The following is a 21,935-nucleotide window of genomic DNA, read 5'->3' on the forward strand; positions in this document are numbered from 1 at the left end:
TTTCTCTCTCATAATTTTAGACTTGGGGATTGCAGCAGCAATAAATATTAAAAAAGGAACTTAGTACGCAGACTTTACCAGGAGTTACTAGAAGTTGGCCTCACTCAAGAGAAGGGGGAGGAAAAGGGAGAAACAAGGGAGTGGTAGCTGTGTTTTTAATTTCCTCTAGCAGCTCTGAGCCTGCTGCTGCTGCTGCTGCATCGAGTCCCTGTGGTGGATTGAAGGGGTCTGGGTCAGGATCACCTCAGGACAGGGTGGGGTGGAAAGGTGCCATCGGGCTAAATGTAAACAAACAAAGAGGTTGCATGAGGACGGGAGAGTGACATTTAAAAGAAGTGAGTTCTCAAAGAACCGTACGGTTTGCTACAAATATCCACAGTCCTTTACTCCTTCCTCCTCCTCACATTACAGGGAGGCCTAACTGTGACTGTCTGTACCTACTAGAGTCTATAACCCTCATGTCAGCTGATCTTTATAGCAGCATTTCCATTATAAACATTTGAACTTTAAAACTGTTCTGCTTTCTGGTTGTTCAGCTTTTTGCCAGTTTATAGTTCCTTGACTTTTACATGGTTTCATGTGCTGATAAAAAGGCTCAGACTTCTGAAGCCCTGCTGTTAAAAAAGTAATGATTTAGCTTTTTATTTTAAACATTTATACATTACCCTAGCCTGCAGACAGTCAAAAATACATGTATTCAGGAGCAATGGTGGCAGGGTTATACACAGGGCTCTAGATTAGTGGTGTCACGTCTTCCCGGAGATGTTAGAAAATGTGTTTTGAAGGAGCAGAGACCCATGGGACGCCTACAGGATCAGATGGATTTTGTTTCAGTTTTCATCAGTATGTATAACTATCACTTAGCAAAGGACAAACTGAAGGTCAGACTATTACAGAGTGCGTCTTCTCATGCTGTTACTACTACTACTGTTACTATCACTGACTGGCTGATCCCGCAAAAAAATGTGACACTGGTTTTTCCCTATTATGCTTCATTATGAACAAATTTGTGTTGACATAAGCAGACGCAGAGCTCGTTAGCTGTTGGCTGATAGCGGCCAGTGGACAGCATAGTCCCGTGGTTTGTTTGGCTAACTGAGCTGAACATTAATCAATTAATAGCTGTAACCAATTAGAAATGTATTAATGGACAATCAGAGATGGGCACAATTACATAAAAAATATATTTTTAAGACTTTCTTATTAAATATAATATTATAGTATAATATAATATATTATAATATAATATAAAATAATATAATATAATATAATGTAATATAATATAATATAATATAATAAATTGTATTTTAACAATACTAAAAGCATTCAAAGCCATGTAGTAGCCTCAGAATGGGTTGGATTTTAGAGGCCCAGTTGTTGAATAGTGATATTATAGTCAGTCATTATTTTGTGTTGTCTGACTACACTGTAACCCCACCGCGCACACACACACACACACATACACAGACATACACACGCCCCTTGACCCTGTGATCTTTCGCTATTGTGGATGCGTCATGCAGAGGAGGTTGCAGAAAAGAGGACAACCGTGTCACTTCTCATTAATCAGCTGTGTTAAATACACAACTGATGGACCATGACGATGACGAGGAAAACATTTAATAGTGACATTATAGTCGTTATTTGGTGTGATTTAGTTCGTCATTCAGATAACTTACAAGTTAACTAACAAGTTAGTTTGGAGCTCTGGTTATAAAAGTGATTTAAAGGCTGCTCATGTCAATCTCATGTCATGATGGGAAAGATAAAAGGAGGAAATCTGGAGAAGTATATCTGGAGTCTTATTGTCCTGCAGAGGCACTGGGCTACATCTCTTTTCAGGCTTGTTTTCGTGTGTGCAGTCATACTTTGCTGCTCTTGATCTGTGTTGTCCTGTGAGAAACATATCATAGTGACAGTGTTGCCTGCACATCCTGCCACATCTTACCGCATCATCGCTGGAATCGAGGTGAACTTGGGCCGAGTGCACATTGCAGCCGCACTTTGAACCTGAGAGCGCGTGAGATGAATTTAAAGCCTTTAACTGTATTATCCAGGCCAGCATATTTGACTTCCTTCATTTAGAAAGCTCAGTCAGTCAGTGTTAGGTATTGCTAATAAGACTGAGCCCGTAAAATGGTGCTCTCTCTCTTACTGTGCCTCATTTCATGGAGGGGAAATTGCACTGAATAATCTCCTAATTCACCAGCAGTTAAACCCTTTTACTTGTTCTAAGATTAATTTGACCTTATAGTATTCCACCCACAATATGCCAAGCCTTTCCCACACTTTGTTTCAGCCTAGCTGCTGTCTGTGGTACAAAGGCAGTTATAATGCCTACTGTCTGAGCAGAAAACCCCAAAGGAGTCCATCATTTCATCAGAGGAACCGCCGGGCACTATTATCTCTATCTCTGACCGCTATCTCTCAGGCCTGCCACACTCTCTCCACCAGCCCAGCTTATCTAGGCCATACAGCTACACAAATGTTGGGTGGAGGCAGCTGCAGTTGTAGTTTTCAAAGCCCAAAATCAGGTAAAAGACATTTAAGACTCCATTGTAAATCACATATCTTGATTTTCAAGTGTAGCAACATTTTTTAGCCAAGTACAATCTCTGACCCCGAGTCAGTGTGAGTCATTCAGTGTGGAGAAACAGTGACTGAGGGCAAAATGATCTGCAACAGTCAGGTTTGTCTCCGAGAGCTCATTTATTCCTTTGGGAGTTCACATAGTCTTCGTACAATAAGGTCCTAACTGCCTCTGCTTCAATGGCATCATTCAGGGGGAAGAAAAATCAAACAGTGAGAGGCCTCGTGAAAAAAGAGAGGGAGAAGGACTTGCTGGATTTGTGTCAGAGGCCCTCTTTGTTTGACTACACTGTAACCCCACCCCACCCCACACACACACACACACACACACACACACACACACACACACACACACACACACACACACACACACACACACACGCCCCTTGACCCTGTGCTCTTTTGCTATTGTGGATGCGTCATGCAGAGGAGGTTGCAGAAAAGAGGACAACAGTGTCAGCTCTCATTAATCAGTCATGTCAAATACACAACTGATGGAAATGTCACTCAGTTTACTCTCATCTCCTCCATGTTTAAAAGAAGCGTGGTACATTGCGTACATTGGTGCTCTCATGTCACACTTAGCATCATTTTTTTATTAATAATGACATCAAAATTATGGCTTCAGTGACCATGACAATGACAGCGAAAATAATTTGAGTTTAAGTTTTTAACTGATACCGATTAAAGTTTGCAACTGGAGTTTCAGGTATGTATAGGACAGAATTAATTTATTTTGGTGTATAAAACTCTCCTTAGATGTGTTTAAAAGGCAGTCAGGCTGAGAAAATTCAATTCTTAGATGCATCACGATTCTCTTTTGAAGGATTACAGCTTGATGCAGAAAAGTCAGAAATTTAAAAACAAATTTTGGTTGTATGTTCCTTACAGCCGAACCAATTAGAATGCGAAACATAATGAGTGTCATGTTTACGTCTTAAGCTAGGCTACTGGACCCACCGAATAATTTGCATTTTTCCTTAAAAGAATACAGGAAGGATTTATGGATTATCAAGTTTTCTTTTTCTAATGCTTTAATTAAATCAATATCAACAGTCAAATTATATTTCTATTGCACATTTAAAACAACTTGAGCTGAGCAAAGTGCTTTACAAACAAGGACAAAAGAAAATGATCAGACAATAAAAGATAATGCATAAACCCAGAGTGGAAGGTAAAATCCCTGAGCAATGTAAAAGCATTGCAAACAAGGAACAAAGAAAATGTCGTCAACAGAATACATTAGTTAGATTACAGTAGTGAGTTGACGGTAGAGAGGAGACAGGTAATGAGTGAGAGATGGGGAATGACATGTGTCCTCACTGGACTTAAACAACACCTTAGGAAGGTTGTGGTTTATGGTTGCTGCCTTAACCCTCGAGACCACAAAAGCACCTCTTATTTTTTAATCAATCAATGAATCGACTGATTGTTTCAGCTATAAAATCAGCACACATGTTCACTGCTGAAGCATCATTGAGCAAGGCACTGTAGCCGACCCCTTGCCCTTTTCCTCAGACCATCCTGAAATATTGCCAGATCCTGTTCTTAGCCTTAAATACCCTTTCTGGCTCCTTTATGTGCCTGCACTGATTAAAATAATCTGTTTTTAGTAATGTGCATGGAGGAATGCGCTTTAGGAATTTTTTGATTGAGGCTTAGCCCATGCTTGAACCTCCCTGATCCGGTCACTGGAAGTAGTGAGATGGACTCTTAGTCTGTTGCCTGGCTGGCAGTCTGATCAGGGGGCTGTTGAATGAGAGCCTACATGTGTTTACGTCAGTTGACTGCAGCAGCTCAGTATATATCTCAGAAGTGGAGTTGAGAGCTGCAGGGTAGTGAAAAAAGGACCGGAGACCAAGCTGTTAACCCCGACCTCTGACCTCCCTTTGAAGGACAGAATTTCCTTATGAGGATCAATAACCCATCACATGATGATCATTACTTGACTTTTAGACATTTCCTATTACACAGCTCTAACCCTGACTCCCATTGAAGACTTTAGATGATGAGACCAGCTTTTCTCTCCCAGATCTAGTGTTTCTATAAAAGTGGCGCTTGTGGAGAAAAAGCCCTGCCTGTCTCCCAGCTGTTTGACACATCTTCTCTCCTCCCTGCTGGAGGCCTTCTCTTCCTGAAGCCTCATCATCATTTAGCCTCATTAGTCTGTCACTGCTCTGATTCGGTTACAGGAAGAACCTTGAAATAACCCACAGTGCAGACACACACACACTTGTATGTCGACACATTGCTGCCCCCGCTTCCTACACGAAGCACATTATGGTAGAAAAATATCTGAGATTATATACATACAGATACTTAAATCTTTCCATATCTTACCTTGGGAATTATAAACTTGTATCCACTTTTATATTTAACAAAATAAGCCAAGCCCCTAAAATGAAATGCTGTATGATTTTGTTCTCACACAATGCAGCTTTAAAATAACTTCGATTGCCATCTATCTGTGTTTAAAGGAATAGCTTGACATTTTGGGCATTACGTTTTTGATTGAAAGATTAATACCACACTCATGTCTCCAAATATGGAGCAACCATGAGCAGCTAGTTAGTTTAGCATAGCATAAAGACTGGAAATGGGGGAACAGCTAGCCTGGCTCTATCTAGAGGAAAAATTCTCCTACCAGCACATCCTCCACTCACTTAACACAATATTTAACACATATATTTAACCCTTTTTCTGGTTGTAACAAAAAACTACCACTAAATATGCATATGTGGAATCTAAACTGTGTTGAAAACCTGACCTCAGAGAAAAAAACTGACAAAGAAATGTGTAAAACACAACAGCTGCAAACATGCCTGCCAGTCCAGCATGTCAGCTTCTTGATCTTGACTTACAAAGAGAGCATGATTTGTTACCTGCAGGCACTAAAATAAGTGTTTCCTGAGCAGAGTCTCAGCTGCTCTGATCACTTCTCATTGTTGTAAGTGTGTATTTATGGGATTTGTGGGAGGTTATGGTAATAGAGTAATAATTACCAACCCCATAATCACAATCGGATGGCTGATTTTCTTTTGGAAGTATTGTAGCTGTAGCTACAGCTTTAGAAATTGTCAAGATATTTATGTCTGATTTGAAAATCTTTGCTGTCCTGTCCTCGGTTCTCTCTGGAAACAGCAGTACAAATGGCTAATCTGTTGTTGCTGCCACAGCACACAGTTATCAGACTGCTCCTGCTCTGCCAAGCTGCGCTTATTGGGTACGAAGGGGAAACACCAGCTAATCACTATTGTGCTAGACAGATTGAATATGACAGATGTATTTACTGTAGTTGAATTGCTCTCACAATCTGCCTTCAGAGCTGTCAGCTTCTTGACAGGTGAGCAAACCAGAATCCAACATTATTCCCAATTATAAAAGTGTGTGTCATTGATGCAGAGCGCTGGTACGCAGGCCTGCCCAGCTTTGTCCTGATAAACCGCAATCATTTTTACATCGTTTGTTTGTTTGTAATGATTCATTATAGTAGTGACGTCTGTGTTTTTTGTCAGCGCTGTGAACAAAGAGGCAAAGTCCTGCCCTTTCCAGTGTACGACATGGGCCCGTATTTTAGAAGAATTATTTTAGAAGTGGTGATATTTTGCTAACAAAACAAATATTGTTAAAACAGTGTTCACTGACATTAGCTGGATGGTCTCAGTTTGCTGTTTATTGTTTTGACCCAGAATTTTAAGATAAAATCTTCTCATTCATTTTGAACTTCTTCCTTTTGTGTTGGGTAAAAACAAACATGCAAGAGAATTGAATAAATTACAGAAGATTAAACACAGTAGGAGCTCAATGAAGATTTTACTCTTGCGTTGCGCTACGACTGAAAACTAGACTTAAGTCCTGTTCAGTAGCATAGTAATTAAGCCATCCAAGTAAACTGGCAAGATGATGCTAATCAATTATTTATTTAGATAATAAATCATTTAAGAATAAAATGCAGGAGTAGGAAAACACAAAAAGTAATCCTAAGACCATTGTCTGAGGACTACTAAATTATTTGTTCAGTGTTAAACTTTAAACTATACCAACATATCTTAAGTGCAGTAGTAGACATGCAGGCCTGCCGCTGTCTGTGTGTGTGAATGTGCATGTGAGCGAGTGTTTTCCTTGATGGTCCATGTGCACGGCCTCGGGTTAATCAGCGTGGAGCAGCAGTAGCCCGCTGTTCTCCCCTGAGACGTCTCTGTGGGAGCTGCAACAGCTGTGACGGTGTAAGTCACCCCAAGGACCGTCGTCATTGCTGCACACACGCACACAAACACACCCAGTCTCACCGCACACCCATGGGGATAGAGGCCGAGGCCAAGAGCAGAGCTGAGGGCTTGTAGCTTGGCTTTCTTGTTGTCTCTCTCCCATGTTTCTGCATTGTGAGCAGTCAGCCAAGTATCTCTATTACAGTCTTCATGTCTGTATGATTTGTGTAGTCTGACCTAACAATGTAAAGACGGAAATGGGCCTGGACCTGAGTGTGATAACAGGGTGTTTAGGTGATGAATTGCAACTTCTTCACCCGCATGTATCGGCACCTTTTGTAGCAAGGAAACACATGTATATCTTGTCAGGAATGTGCCTTTCTGGCCTGAGTTTGGATCAAAGAATCAGTGAAGTTGACGTGTTCGTTTCAACACATAGAAGTCGTCTGGTCTCTGTCTGACCTGCACATCACTGCACAGGAATGCGTCTGGCACTTGGTTAGACAGGCAGATAAAATGCGGGCCTGGCCTCCTGCAAAATCAAGATGGTAATCGTTGCTGTGAGCCAACAGCCACCTGACGCCAGGTGATATGTCCTGATGAGCCAGGAGCATGGCGGTGTGTTGAGAAAATGTCTGTGTGGAGACAAATTCTGTATGTAAACGTATTCGAGTCAAATTTGCCCTCCTGTCTTCCTCTGTCACCAGGTTCAAGCTTTGCAGGTGTAAATGAACAGCCTTTCTATGCAGCTGGCTCATGGCTGGCTAGTTCACCATAGATAGCGTCTAAGACAACCATCTATAGAAAATGCGAGGAATTTACTAGACTGGATTATGCTATGGAAAGAAAAACAAGTAACAGATGCTCCAAGTCTGCTGATGAGGGCACTTTTACAGCCCCAAGCTTTTTCGTGTGTTTGAAGAGTTTAGAGCCCATTTTAACATGCTTTGATGGTCAGGAGAGGGGACATGGACAAACGGATTAAACCACAGACGAGCAGATCTGAGGACAGTTGTGCGAACGTGAGTAAAGAAGCACCTTGAATCAGCAAAGTTTGTTCAGTTATTCCAGGAAAGCACTTGCAGTGTGTGAGAGAAAGCTTTGCTGCAGTCTGCTGCAGCGACAGCACACATCAGACTGCAAAGTGACCAGCAGACGGCCATGTTATGTGGATTACTGTGTTGTGTCTTATTATTTACTGCTCCGCTCTCTCAGGTTGTGTGTCCTGATTGCCCGCGGCCCGACGCCCACATCATACGTCTTTTAGCTGGTGCACCTTCCCGTTCCTATGGCAACCAGCAGCAGCGTAGCGATCAAACAGCTACAGCAGCATTTCCAAGTGTTTTTTTGGTGAAAGGAGCTGTGTGTATTGCATATGACTTCATCACTGTATTTTCCTCTTATGTTGCCCAGAGTTAAAGCACACAGTCAGTGGACTTCACTCCTGGTCCTTTTTAAAAATCGAGAAATGTCTGTTTTTGTTTGTGTCAAGGAAGCTCAGATTAGAAAATTAATAACACAGGGTCATTATCAGTTTCTTAGCAAGTATTAATTAAAAATATGAGTCCTGATAAATAATAGTTGGATCAAACACCCACCCACTTAGAGCGTGTTTAGGATTCTTTCCAAAGACGCTCTCTGAGTAGATAATTGCAGTCTCAAACAGTTTGATGGATGGCAGTAAACATGGTGTTTGTTGACTTGTTGCAAGAGAATTAACTGCTTGATGTGTATCAGATAATGCAAACTGTGCATGCTTACTTTGCAGATTCATACTCAAAATAAGTGGATCATCAGTCTCAGAATAAATCAGCTTCTGATTGATCACAGCAACACAGGGCTACTTGAAGAGCACGTTGTCTGGTTTCATTCTGCTTTTCCAGTGGTTTGCTTTCATGCGACACTCCCACTCCATCCTGATTTCATCTTAATGAAGATCTCCACAGCGGGACAGAGCCACGTGTCACTTGTGCGACCCACAGAGAGAGGAAGCAAAGCAAGGTTTTTTTCCCCAAAAAATCCGCATTGCTCCATTTCAATTCGAATAAGTCGAGGTGGCCAGAATCAAGGGGAAAGACAGAAGGGCGTGCAGAGGAACAGAGATGTGAAAGGGATGAAAGTGTGGCAGTCCCCACCTCCCAGTGTTGGAGTGTGAATGGGGCTGCCCACCCCTCTCTACAGGGGGTTCCCTCCCTCTCCTGCAGCTTGTGCACTCATTACCCACTCTACACTACAGCTCAACATGCAAACCTAGACACAATATTCAGTGAAAACTGAAGTGACTGATGGTTTATATCTGTGTGCAACTATACAGAGAAGTAGCAGGAAAGAAGTTACATGTAAACATTGTGTTTTTGTATATGTTGACAGTAGCCTAAACAAGATAATATTACAAGTAGGGCTGCAACTAATGATTTCTGTCATTATGCATTAGTCTCCTGATGACTTTCACGATTAATCAATTAATGGTTTAGTCTATAAGATGTCACGAAAATCAGAAAAATGCTCATCACAGTTTCTCAGAGCCCAAAATGATGACTTTAAATTGCTTTAATTTACTGTGCCGTATCATAATACGCATCAATCGAATGTCCAGAGCTGAAGACACCAAGTAAACAGACTGTGATGAATAAACGATCATTTCTTATGTGTTGCACAGATATTGTGGTGAACTTTTCAGCTCTCTAGAAAAAAACTTGCTCTTCTTCAACTCACAGTACAAGTAAAAACTTGTGTAGGCTGAAGTGTGGAGGAGTACTGACACAGCAAATGCTCTGAAATATTCATGCATCAGAGTTGTGACAGTAATCCCGTCTTAATCACAACATAATGCCAGTGATGATGAAGGCACTGACATGCCTGCAGACACATATACTGACTCGCTTTTTATCCCATCAGTGGGGGTTGTCTTTGATTTGCATGTCTTCTCTGAAACGCCCCTAGCTGATTAATGTGTTTATTTATAGAATTATTTATGCTGAACTCGTGGTAATACAGCCCTGAATACATACTGTACTGTATGTACACACACACATGCACACACACAAGGAGAAAGCTGACTGTGTTCTGGCTGTGTGACAGTTATTCTGTCTGGCAGGATTCAGAGCCACAGAGAGTGACTCCACTACTAAATATACAGCAGACTCAAGACTTTACCAGAGTCCCAGTCACATAAATCGACTTTCCACCCGGCACGTGTGGACGTCTGCTCTGCTCTCTGCTCTCTGCACTCCACTGCTTCACATAAAGATTCAGTGATGTTTAGATGTGTGGTGTTTGTGGAGGCAACAGAGGTCGTTCATCTTCATCCTGATGTTCATGAATCTTCTGTCGAACTTGTTCTGTGGTGTGTATTGAGACCTTTGCTGTAATATCAGGCAATCTCTACAGCCAGTAGACCGTACAAGTTGTTCACGCTGGTACAGAAAATGTTGGAAGAACTGCTGTAGATTTTATTGTCAGGTACAGGTACATCAGGAATAGCAGCAATGCCACAGATGCCAGCTTTGGGATCCTCACTAAGCCTGTGTCACAGAGGTGATGATTCAACCCTGTGGCAGTCCGTGAAGTTGTAGGTTTGTGGTTAACCAGTAAGACTCCTTGTTGAGCCACTTTGCGAAAGTCGTCTGTGGCTGTGACTCGTGAGTCAGGTGTTGGCGGGCCTTTGTTGGAGCCTGTGGATGCTGAATATGTGCCCTAAAACACCTGTTCCTATTTTTGTCTATGAAAGCCCACACGCTGGTTCTTGACACATAAAAACTTGACTCTAAGTACAAAAACTTGCGAAGAAAACAGGAGGACTTGGAATGACGGGTATGCAGAGTAGACTTTATTCCATGAGCTGAAGGTTTGGCAACAGTGTGCCTGCCCAGAGCTGAGATGGAAAAGCTTGACAACATTGTATTTAAAGCTTCAGGGGTAACCTGATGTAAGAAATCTACTGTATATAAAATATTTTTTTTTATTTACTTTATTTTTTCTGTTTTAGAAACCTGACCAACATGAGGCGATACTGGATGATATATGCAGGAGTTCTTAGTTCTTGCATTCAACCTAACATAACTAGGTGTACGTGCCCTCTGTAAATGAAATTGATTCTGTTTCCTTGAGATGATTTTTATTAGTTTGCTCCAGACATATTTGTTTGCGTGGTTATTTAAGTTAGATTTTGATTTTAATTAGATAATGCGATATATGCAAAAAGAAATGATGCACTTAAACACACCACAGGGACATCCAGCAACAAACTAGCTTGTATGTTTTGTGCCTGTGTCAGAGAAAAAGGAAGAATGGGTCAAATCATTGATACTGCAGCAACAGGCTCAAAGAGCTTTCCCTTTCTCTTTTCATGCTCTGACTGGCTTAGCTGATAGTGTTGTCTCAATACTGGAATTTCGACCTTTAATAGTATACCTCGAAAAATATCGATATTCAATACCATGTTCGATATCCCGGGAAAAAGCGTAGAGGGCATAGCGTTTTAGATTTTTATTAAAAGATAAATATCACAAGGCTTGTGTTCTGTGTGTTAAGCACAAAGCGTTTAAGGTAATTTACTTCTGACCATTGTCAGAAGAGTGGGAGGAGGTGGGCCTATGTGGACACTGTGCATGTCACTGTCTGAGAGGAGAGAGAGCGAGAAAGCACAGCTGTTTTCAGTATCGATACTGTGGAAAATGAGTATTGAAACCGTTTCAAATATTCAGCATCGATATTTTTTTACATTTCGATATTTATCACAACACTATTAGCTGAACAGTCAATCAGAGTAATTTCTCTCAGCGACAGGCTCTGCTGCAAATTCCGTGTGCTCGGTCGGCTGAAAAAGCTGCCAACAAGGGACACATCGTGAAAACTAGGGCCATAGACGCTCGCTGATGGCCGACCTTCGGCCTGGTGTGTCAAGGCCCGAACACAAAAGCTGTAGTATAATCACTTTAAGGCTGAGGCTGGGGTCTGCCATGGTTGGGAAGTTTTCACTCACAGTTTAATTTCATTTTCAGGGCAGTGAAGTGAAGCCTGAGCCTTAAATCCATGCTGACGCTGTTGAATTTAAAGACTGACGCTTGGCTGTAGGAAAATAGACACTCAACACAAGCACTGACCCCTGTCCACCCATGCTTTCCCCTTCTGATAAGGACAGTGTTATTATGCTTGCCTTGGCAGGATAAGTGGAGCCTGATTGATCAGTATTGATTAGAAATGTATTTGTCAGACAGTAATGGGCCTCCACCTCAGGGCATTATCCGCCCCCTCCTGTGGCCCCACTTCACCCCTCTCTACATGTCCCACTTGTATTTGAAGGGCCCTCCCCCCTCTGTTGTTGGGCCCCTTGACCTCTAATCAAAGTGCAGCCTCCTTCACTCTGCCTCCTCCTTTATACAGTATTTCCGTCCATGCTCAAGAAAGAGCTGGAAGAAGAAAATTGGAGCTGAGGAATAAATCCATTAGCTGTTTTGATTTTTGTATGATTTTCTGTTTCAGTTTTTAAGTTGATATTGAAACGTCAGTTCTTGCTGAGGCAAAATGCTGTAAAACCTGCGTGCCGTTGGTGTTTTTAACTCTGTTTGTGTGCAAGCCAGTCTGTGTTTATGCAAACGTGTTTACAGTACAGATGCAGTACAGATAGACCGCCTGGGGCATCTTTGTTCAGACTCCTCACAAACAATAGACGTGTCTATGTGGATGACCTGATGAGCGTGGAACTGATTACAGCTGCTCTGCAGAAACACACACACACCCTCAATTATTATTACCACCACACACAGATGATGTGAAAAACAAAAGGTTTAAAACATTATGTTAAAATATGACTTTTTGTCCACGTTATGCATTAAATCGTACAAAACTTTTCACGTGTGTAAAGCAAAAACCTTGACTGTTTTTAATATGTAGCTGTAAAATGTAAAATTAGCTCTAGCATGACTTTGAGATGTCAACTGCAGTTTAACAAGATGTGTTTTTCTCTTTTTGTTCTTACAGAGTAAAATACTGAGCCTTACCTTCCTGCACTGTGACGTCAAACCTCACCACACCTGCTTCACCTGGAGACTGCACCACTGAGAGCAGAACAAGGTAAAACAAATACACTTGATGTTGCACAAATGAGTGTCTAAGCGTTTAACAGAAACTTTATATTTTGTTTGTTTTAATCTGAGGCTGGGGTATGTGAACTTGGCAGACTGTAACTTCTTCTTCTTCTAATCATTATAATCTGCAGGTTATAATGTTGTACACTGGTCATCAATTTAATCCTGGTCCTGACTTCTTATGTGGATTAGTGTGAAAAGATATTGCAGGTTATTGTATTAGTCTACCAGTGCTAGTGTTAATTATCTCTGATTCAAGTAAAAGCTCACAAATACTGTGTTTAGATTCTTCGTTGTTGTAGCCATGAACTTGTTGTTTGTTATCAGCAGCCTCGTCTGATTTACAGAACTGTTGTTTGCTGGCTTCAGGAAGCACTGTCTTTATGAGCCAAAGTGAGCTATCTTTAACTCTAATGTCAACAAAGGTACTGGTCACAAAAGCGGAAATACTCATTTTGTTACTCTGTAGTCTTTCATTTCTGTGGTATTTATAGAAATACTTTGTTTTGTCCATATGGCCGTATTTTGATGCCAGGGCTGTCTTTGACTCCCTTTCACTGCACTGTGAATGTGATGTTATTTAAAATAGATTGTTGTGATAGTGTGGTTACTTTCTACTGTGTCTGTTGACGATAAAGCACATATTTACCCCAAATTACTGAGTTTACAAATCGATCTTTTAATGTGAAAATTGATCCTAGAACAGAAACGCTTGGATCTGAAGTATCACTATTTCTGAATCGATCCACACGCCACTAGTTAATTGCTTTAGGTCAGAAAGACCATCCTTTAACCAGACATTGGAGGCTCACGAACACCTGACGGCAAGTCTTGAGTTGTAGCCCATACTAAATCCCCACCAGCTCTTACCCTGCTGGCCTCTGACCTGGGAGGTGAATTTGATTATTGCAGAAAATCCTTTGCAAAACCAGAGAGATTGAAGCGTCTTAAACGAGCGCAGTGGTATCTGAATATTTACATACTCAACTCTACCTCCTCTCTTTTTCTCTTCTCGACCTCCATCTCTATGACTCCCTGTTCTTTTCTCACCACCATTCATGAATTTCACTTGAATCTATTCTTGCTAAATGCATCCTGCTCTTTTCACCCCTGGTCTTCCTCCTCCTCCTCCTCCTCTTTCTCACGAACTGTGTCAGTGTCATGGGACAGCAGCCCATCAGACAGACAGGCAGATGGAAGTGACACTCGCGACATCAGCGGGATTCAGCATAACAATGTAGACGGAAATCGGTTGAGACAATGACAGCGGGGTCGGGAGAGACTTGAGGAAAAGACTGGGGAGGAAAGTGAGTGGAAAGGAAAGCAGCGCGACATGGAGAGAGCTGCAGCTCGGTAAAGCTCCAGTCTGAGAGGGAGAGATGTCTCCTCCAGATAAGCCAAACTGACTTACAAGCCCGATATAGACCCGAGTCAGAGGATTCAACTGTTTATTTCCTCCCAGCCCAATGTTCTGATATGTCACTGTTGTTTTCAGTGTTTCCTGTAGAGCTTTGTTGATGATGGAGGGGACTCGGGGTAGTTTGTATCAGAGGCTGTCCGACTTCCAGGATCGCCTGCAGTTAGTGTTGCACATTACGAATTTGTGCTACCACCGTTAGGAATTTAAGTCAGGTGAAAACATTGCTCTCTTATAGCTGAATTCGAGCATGATGTCTGGTCAGTAGCTACATTTGGCACGACATCAAATTTGTTTATCAAATCTGTTATCGTGGAAGGGAAAACAGGTTGCCTCTACAATCACATCAGGAAGACGCAGACAGACACTGGCAGCCATCCTGTAACCTCTCGTCATGCTGCTCCACTCCCCAGCACAATGAAACATCTGCTGAACTTTACACATAGCCCCAGAAACGTCACCTCTACCACTTCCTTTTAAAGACACTGACCTTTCAGTGATGCACTGATGTCTTTTAAGTTTACACTCCTGCGTAGACCTGCTCCTTTTTCTTTTTATTAGAGCTGTTTTTTGCACATCAAGTAGCAAGTCTTCATAAGCAAAGTGCAAGTTCAGGTCTCTGAATGCTGATACCATGGATGATACCATACTATAAGCCTGTTAGGATAATTATGTTATCACAAAATTACAAGTACTGTACTAAAATACAATTTGGAGGTACTTTGCTTCAGTATTTCCATCTTCTGCTACTTAAAACTTTCACTCCATTTGAGTTAATTGATAACTTAAGCAAGCAAATTCAGATTATTTAGTGCTGATCGGCTATTACACATGACACCAGATAGTGTTGTGGACACTGAGACCACAGAGTGGTGACGTTTTTGTTTTAGAACTTTTATTAAGAGGATTCTTTATTTTTTAGCTAAGACCGAGACCTTTAATAATTTGTATTATTTGTTTGTTTTTTTTTGTCAGGTCAAAGCCTAAGACTTGAATGTTTTTCATTAAGTCAAATCCAAGTCAAGTCTCAATCTAAAGTACAAATCCCATCTCTGCAGCTCTACTTTTTAAAACATTTTCTTTGGCTCATAAAACCAAAACAAGTTTCTATGTTGCCAGTAGAACACACCTTTCAAACAGTCTCACATGGCCTGAGGTTATTTTTATTTTTACTCTTGTCTTCAGTTTAATATTCTTTATTGGTTTTGTTTCCATTCATCTTTTAGCTGCCTCCAACTTGAGCAACTTTTTCCTTCTGATTGACTTGAGGTCATTTTGGTTGCATTCACGGTCAGTGCAGATCTGATAGCACCTCCTGGTTCGTCGCTCCTTCAGTAGCCGTGGTGGCATGAACGCTGGACATGCTGTCCCTGCCAGCCTTGTATTGTGTTGTATTACAGCGTCGTGCTCTGCTCCTGCTCCTGTCTGCCATCTGCCAGTCATATGTACCGCCATCTGTTCTTCAAACCAGCCCATAATCGAGCTCGCACTCTGGCATCGTTTGCTTAATTTAAACACTTACAGTAACGGCTGATGATGTTTTATGTCTGGGGATTTATTTATTTATTCTCAAAACCTCTCTGTGCTACTGTGACACAATGTTAAGAGTAGATGTGTGCATTTTCTTTCATCATTTACATTGTGTTTGGTCTTTGGCCTTTTTGGTCTTTTTGACTTTTGCCTGCTGTTTTGCTTCCCTGCTTCAATCACAGATATAATTAGACCGCTTTCTGTTTTGGCATCGACAGAGACAGAAACATATGGCAGGTCTATCTCTCCTCATCTCTGATCCTTTTACATTTGTGACAAGCTCTCAGCTGCACTCCGCGCTGATCTCAGGTCAGCCCGCTCTGTTATGACATACCAGCGAGCAGCAGCATCAACGACATCTCCTCCTTCCAGAGTACACTCATTCCTCTGGAAGCTGCACCCCTCTGCTAACTCTGTCATTACTACCATCTAACCAGTGTAATTACCAGCCTCGGTGTGTGTTTGTGGTGCACGGGCCAAGCGTGCATCATGCAGAGCAAGTGGGAGCGACTGTGGAGGGAAAGAGCATGAATGGGAGAGTCAAAACAGGGGAGGTATATCCTAGAGCTAACTAATTACTATATGTGAGTAATTAAAAGGCTTTAAATGTCTGCACTATATCTTCTGAAGTCTGGGCCAAAGCTGCATGTGTCTGCTTAATTCTTACTGCGTTTGATGCGGATGAATTCCATCTTCTAGCATGTTTTCCTCTGGATTTTCTTTAACCCTTTCTCCCTAGTTGATAATCACATTTTATACTGCTGAAGATTGGTAAATATAAGCTCCATTACTGAGATGGAGGGGTTTGCAGGTATACAGTTTATTGGCCTCTTCACCTCCCCTAAATTGTTCCCATCATACTGGAGGGTCAAAATGGTGCATAATTTTTATAATTTTACAGATGTTTCTCCACTTACTTTGGATTTATGTCGATATATCAGCTGATATACACACTTTTTTTTTGCAATGATCGCTAAAATATTCTCATCAAATACTTGTTACAAAGATACATAACGGGTCTACATTAATATGTCTGAAAATAAGTTTCCATATTGCTGAAAATGGGACAGCATATACACCAAACATGATATATCTGTGATAGGCTAATATCAGCTAACAATGTCAGCCAGCCGAGACAATTGGTTGGCCATTGGTTGCTCTAGCTTATTTAAACATCAAGCATGCTAAGCGTCAGCATGTTAGCATCGTCATTATGAGCATGATAGCATGGTGACATTAGCACTTACTTAAAGCACTGCTGCTGTTGTTATAATAATAATAAGTACTTTTTTTTCATATATCACTTTTCAAAAAGAAGTTACAAACTGCTTTACAAAATCATAAAAACAGGAGAAATTACAGATAAATGATAGACAACAGTACAGTTCATACAATAATAAAACAAGTGAGGTAAGAACACTAAAACAGATTAAAACCAAATATAAAAGGATGAGTGAGCAATTCAAGAACAAGCTGTTATGAAAAAAGTGTTTTTTAGAGAAACAGAGCTAGCTTGCCTGATCTCCTTCGGCTGCTCATTCTGTGAGCTCAGCCTCCCCTGGTTTTTAGCTTTAACCCAGGAATTACATTTAGTAATGTCAGTAATTCCTCACTCTTTGGGTGTCAGGTATGTTTGTTGCTGTGGGCTGCAGTCTCTGACAGAAGTCACTAGTAAAGATCAGATCACCCTCTCTCCATTGCCTCTCTCATCAGGCACCTCAGACACATAATGAAGCCATTCTGCTGCTCCTGCAGCTGGGGCGGATAATCTGGGATTGGGTCTGATAGTGGATCACAGGAAAGCCGTCCGGATGAGGAGAGACTCTGTCAGAAAGCACGATCAGAGCGGCAGCCTTTGGCCCGGAAGTGCCTGTGGTTCGCCTAAAACAAAGACATGATACATGTGCGTGGCTGTACGACTATAGGGGGATTTTGTTTGCCGTGAATGAGTTCTGTTTATGGTGCTCGTGTGCGTGTATGAGTGAATGAGTAATGCAGTCTCAGGGCCAGAAATGAATTCAGCGAGGACTCATAAAAGGCGTTGTGTATCATAAAACACACACAAGCCACTCTGAGCTGCCTCGACACAATGAAAAGCTCAACGTTATGCAAATGGGACTTTATAACGAGATAGTCACCCCAGGAGTCGACATTTTTCTAGGATTCACAAAAACTGGGGCAGCTGGGGAGAGACAAGCAAAGATTTGTTCTCACAACAAAATTGTTCCTGATGAAAGTTTTCTAGAGACTATTAAACATAAAGAGTCAACTATTTATTCCTCTTTTCAGAGCCTCTGGTTTTCAAACCGCAGTGCTTCCATGTGTTATAGCGATATCAGTGAATGCGCTTAAATTTTTATGTGGTTGGATATCCCAAGTGATTACACAGTTACATGTTGTGTGTGGGTGTGTGTTTTTTCTTCTTGTGGTTGATAATATAATCAAATTCCTTCAAGCCTTTTGTCTGAGGAATAAAAATGTTACCGCTCCTGTCTGATTAATCATGGAAAAGAGTTTTACAGTGAAAATTGCGGGGTCAGTGGCTATCTGAGACAAAGCTGAAAATAGTGAAGACGAAGCTGCTCCAATGAGCGTGTGAGATTACATTTGTTCTTGAATTCCATGTTGTGGTGCAAGAAACTTAGAGGGAGGTTACATAGATCCATGATGTAGGAATATGAAGAGGTAAATGGTAAAATATGGAAGACATATGCAAATGATGTCCTTGTGAGCAAATTTAATGTAGATATTTGAGACTTGTGTTGATAAAGGAGCTTAAATCCAGGAATAAAGACCTAAATGGAGAGTGAGATTGAACATGAACCCGAGAAGAAAATTTAGAAGAACTAGAAACGTGAGCAGTTTGACTACAGCACTGATGAATAGATTGAGCACATTTACATTATAGACATTAAGCCGCAGCTCTCATTCAAAATTCAAACCCCCACTACTGACTCTTAATATCATATACTCCATATCCATGTTGGGTTGTGTAATCTGCAGGTCTTGAATTTGTCTCCTCCAAGAACGACTTGAGTACGTATTAAACAGTCTTAAATATTTTTCTTTTGCATTCTATAGGAGGTAACAATGAATATAAAATGTTTTTGTATCTGATTGCTGTTGGGTGACATTATATACTTAAAAACTAAAAGTAGTCTTGTTTAATATCTACAGTAGCAGCAGTAGAAGCTGTGTTTGTTTCAGCAAAAGCCTAAAAAACTAATTGAATGAATCATTCTTAATTTGTTAATTCATGCATGCATCATCCATTTTCTGCTAATTATGCAGGTCGAGGTTGCTGTCATTTAATTAATTACACTCTTATTAATTATTATGCGCTGCTTGCGAGTACTGAAAACGTGATATGATAACAAATATTTGTAGACTATATCGTCACTTCTGGTTTTCCGTCATGTTTTCACACTTTGGCATGTATGACTATGAAGCAGAGATACAATTCTGTGGTATTAATCATGTCTTTAAAAAGTTATAAAGGTTTTAAATGTTGGACTTCTAGATAGGCAATATGCTCTTTTGTTCTCACCACACAATAACTCAAAATACAAGCCTGATTTCTTCTAATGTTTACAAATATAAATGAATTATTACAATTACAATAATTAATAGTTTTGACATATTTGTATTATATATGTATTGTGCTGCAAGGACATCTACTGAAGTTAACATGCTAACCAGCTAGCCTGGCCCGTCCTGGTTCAAAGCTCCTGTGTTGGCGATGTAAATATTAACGCTCCCCTCGTCCCAGAGCTCCCAGTCCAAACCACTAACTGCAAGGCTAACTGGGCTAAATCGATCAAACAGCAGTTAGTGGTTACTCTGGTGATGTGCTGCCCCCTGTTTCTTTTAAGTATGAATTGGTCATCTCAAGAGCTTAGTCTCTAAAAAAAATTGCATCTTTAGATTTAACTTGGTAAACCCGACAGAAATCCCGGTTAATGGGGCCCACACACAAACAGCAGACTTCACAAGAACACAGTGTGTTTGTTGTTCAAGGCTGCCAAGATCCCACTGCCAGCATATTGTCATTGCTCGCTGTGTTGATAATGGTCATCCAGTGGAGTCATAACCACATCGTAATATTCTCGAATATGAATTCCCAGCCGGTCAGTGTGAACAACCACACCATTCACAGCCCAACAGTATGAGCAAGACTGGGACGTTTTGTTCTGGACTGATGGCGACTGAAGGGTGCAGTGATTCAGTCTGCTGGGAACTTAACAATGACCAGTGTACATTTTTCAGCTCACCCAACATTAAGTAAACATGATTATAGAGTGATCCTACACAAGTGCAGTGACTGTGTAAAATGGCTGTAATAAATCATCACATTAAACCTCAGGAGAGACTTAGGATGCTTCTGAGTAAACAAGGTTCTTTCTAAGGCTGGTGGATTTTTAAGACGTGATGCATTGTGACTGTCATATTAAAGCACGCTGCTGTGGTTCACTGAGCAATGTACCGCTCTCCTCCTTGCTCTTTCTTAACTGTCCGTTCACTCTATTTCTGGATTTACCCCGCCTCACCTCTCCGGCTGTTTGGTGTCATTGTTGGGTCCTTTTCTGTCTCTCCTGAAGTAGAGCAGCAACAACGGCCAACTGCTTTGATAATTGATCAGTTTGAGTGAAAAAAATTATCTGATTCCAACTTCTTAAATGTGAAAATTTCCAGTTTCTTTACTCCTCTTTGACAGTTAATTGAATATCTTTGGGTTGTTGACAGAACAAGACATTTGTGGACATCATCTTGGGTTTTAGGAAACACTGATCGGCATTTTTCACAATTTTCTGACTTTTTATAGACCAAACAACTAATCAGTTAAGCGAGAAAATAGCCAACCGGTTAAGCGACAGTGAAAATAATTGTTAGTGCAGCAGGGGTTGCAGTAATATACAGGTCAAGGTATTCGGGGATATGGAAATCAACTGTTATCATACAGTGTACATTTGCCTATCAACGGTATTTAATTCTGCCATATTAGTCTTATTAAAACATGTGTATATTTCAAATTTATATGACGTTTCATGTCAGTTAGGACATAATATTTTGTGAACATTATAATAAAGTATTTGTTCGACCAAAAACACCCTCTGTTTTGAATATTTTAAAGGTTCCTTTGTTTTATGACTAAACAAAGGAGGACAACACAATTTTATACTGTTTTACTTTGTTTATATGTGGCGGACCCTGCCACCTTTCTAGCTTTAAACAGTGTTCTGGGGACCTTATTTTCCTCTGAGAACAGCTTGTTCATTCAGTTATGGAAAAGATAAATATGTCTGAGTTTGTATTACTAACTTTCTTCTCCAAAACTACATAGTGCCCCTTTAACTGTCACCATAACTGTTAAGAATAATAATTGTGTAACACATAATTGTGAAACCGTCATATTTTCTAAGGTTATTATTGTACTGTGAAAATCATAGTTGCAGGCCTATCCTGAGGTCCCTCTTCATCTTCGTCTCAAAGTTGTATTTTTGCGTTGTTTTAGGTTCACTCGGAGTAGAATAGAGTAGCTTCTCTGTCTCAGCCATGTGGAGATCAGTGCCAGCAGGATGGCAAAATCAGTTGAGCTGACTCAAACACCAATATAAATTTATCATCACTGTGGGTTTGAAATGAGAGACATGAGAAGTGAATCTGCTGCAGAGGTGCTGAAGTGTTAAATTATCTGTGTGTTCTGCATTTCCTCTGTTTGGATCTGCATTACTTTCTAGTCTGATGATATTAGCTGAAGTGTTTCAGTGGTTTTAAGCTGCGGCAGAGCGGCCACGGCCTGCATGTCCTGTGGGTGACTGTTTGCGTGTGGATGCACACGCACTGGAGTGCACAGCATGTGAGATAATAATATCCCTTGTCAGCCTCCTGAAGATTAGCCTCGACGGGAGAAATCCTCTGTCATATCCCCTCACCTTATTTTCTCTCTCGCTCTCTCTTCGTCTTATCAGTCTTTCATTGTTGTACAGTTGAGTGAGTCGATCACAAGCTCAGTTTTTCTTTGCGCCTGTGGAAAAAAATTGGGTCACAGAAGTCCTGATTTCAACAAAGCATTTCATATCTATCTTGTTTTGGTGTTAGATT

At 40.9% G+C, this 21,935-nt stretch overlaps 1 protein-coding gene across 1 annotated transcript in view; it reads left to right on the plus strand.

Annotated features, from left to right (window-relative positions):
• The window catches only part of sipa1l3 (signal-induced proliferation-associated 1 like 3), a 74,880-nt gene that overhangs the window by 23,015 nt on the left and 29,930 nt on the right, over nucleotides 1–21,935 (plus strand). Inside the window, exon 2 of the mRNA XM_073482571.1 lies at nucleotides 12,780–12,872. The gene's annotated coding sequence lies outside the window, so the exon portion shown is untranslated. The remainder of the gene's footprint in view (nucleotides 1–12,779; nucleotides 12,873–21,935) is intronic.

This window comes from Pagrus major, chromosome 2 (assembly GCF_040436345.1).
Source record: "Pagrus major chromosome 2, Pma_NU_1.0".
Taxonomy (NCBI): Eukaryota; Metazoa; Chordata; class Actinopteri; order Spariformes; family Sparidae; genus Pagrus; species Pagrus major.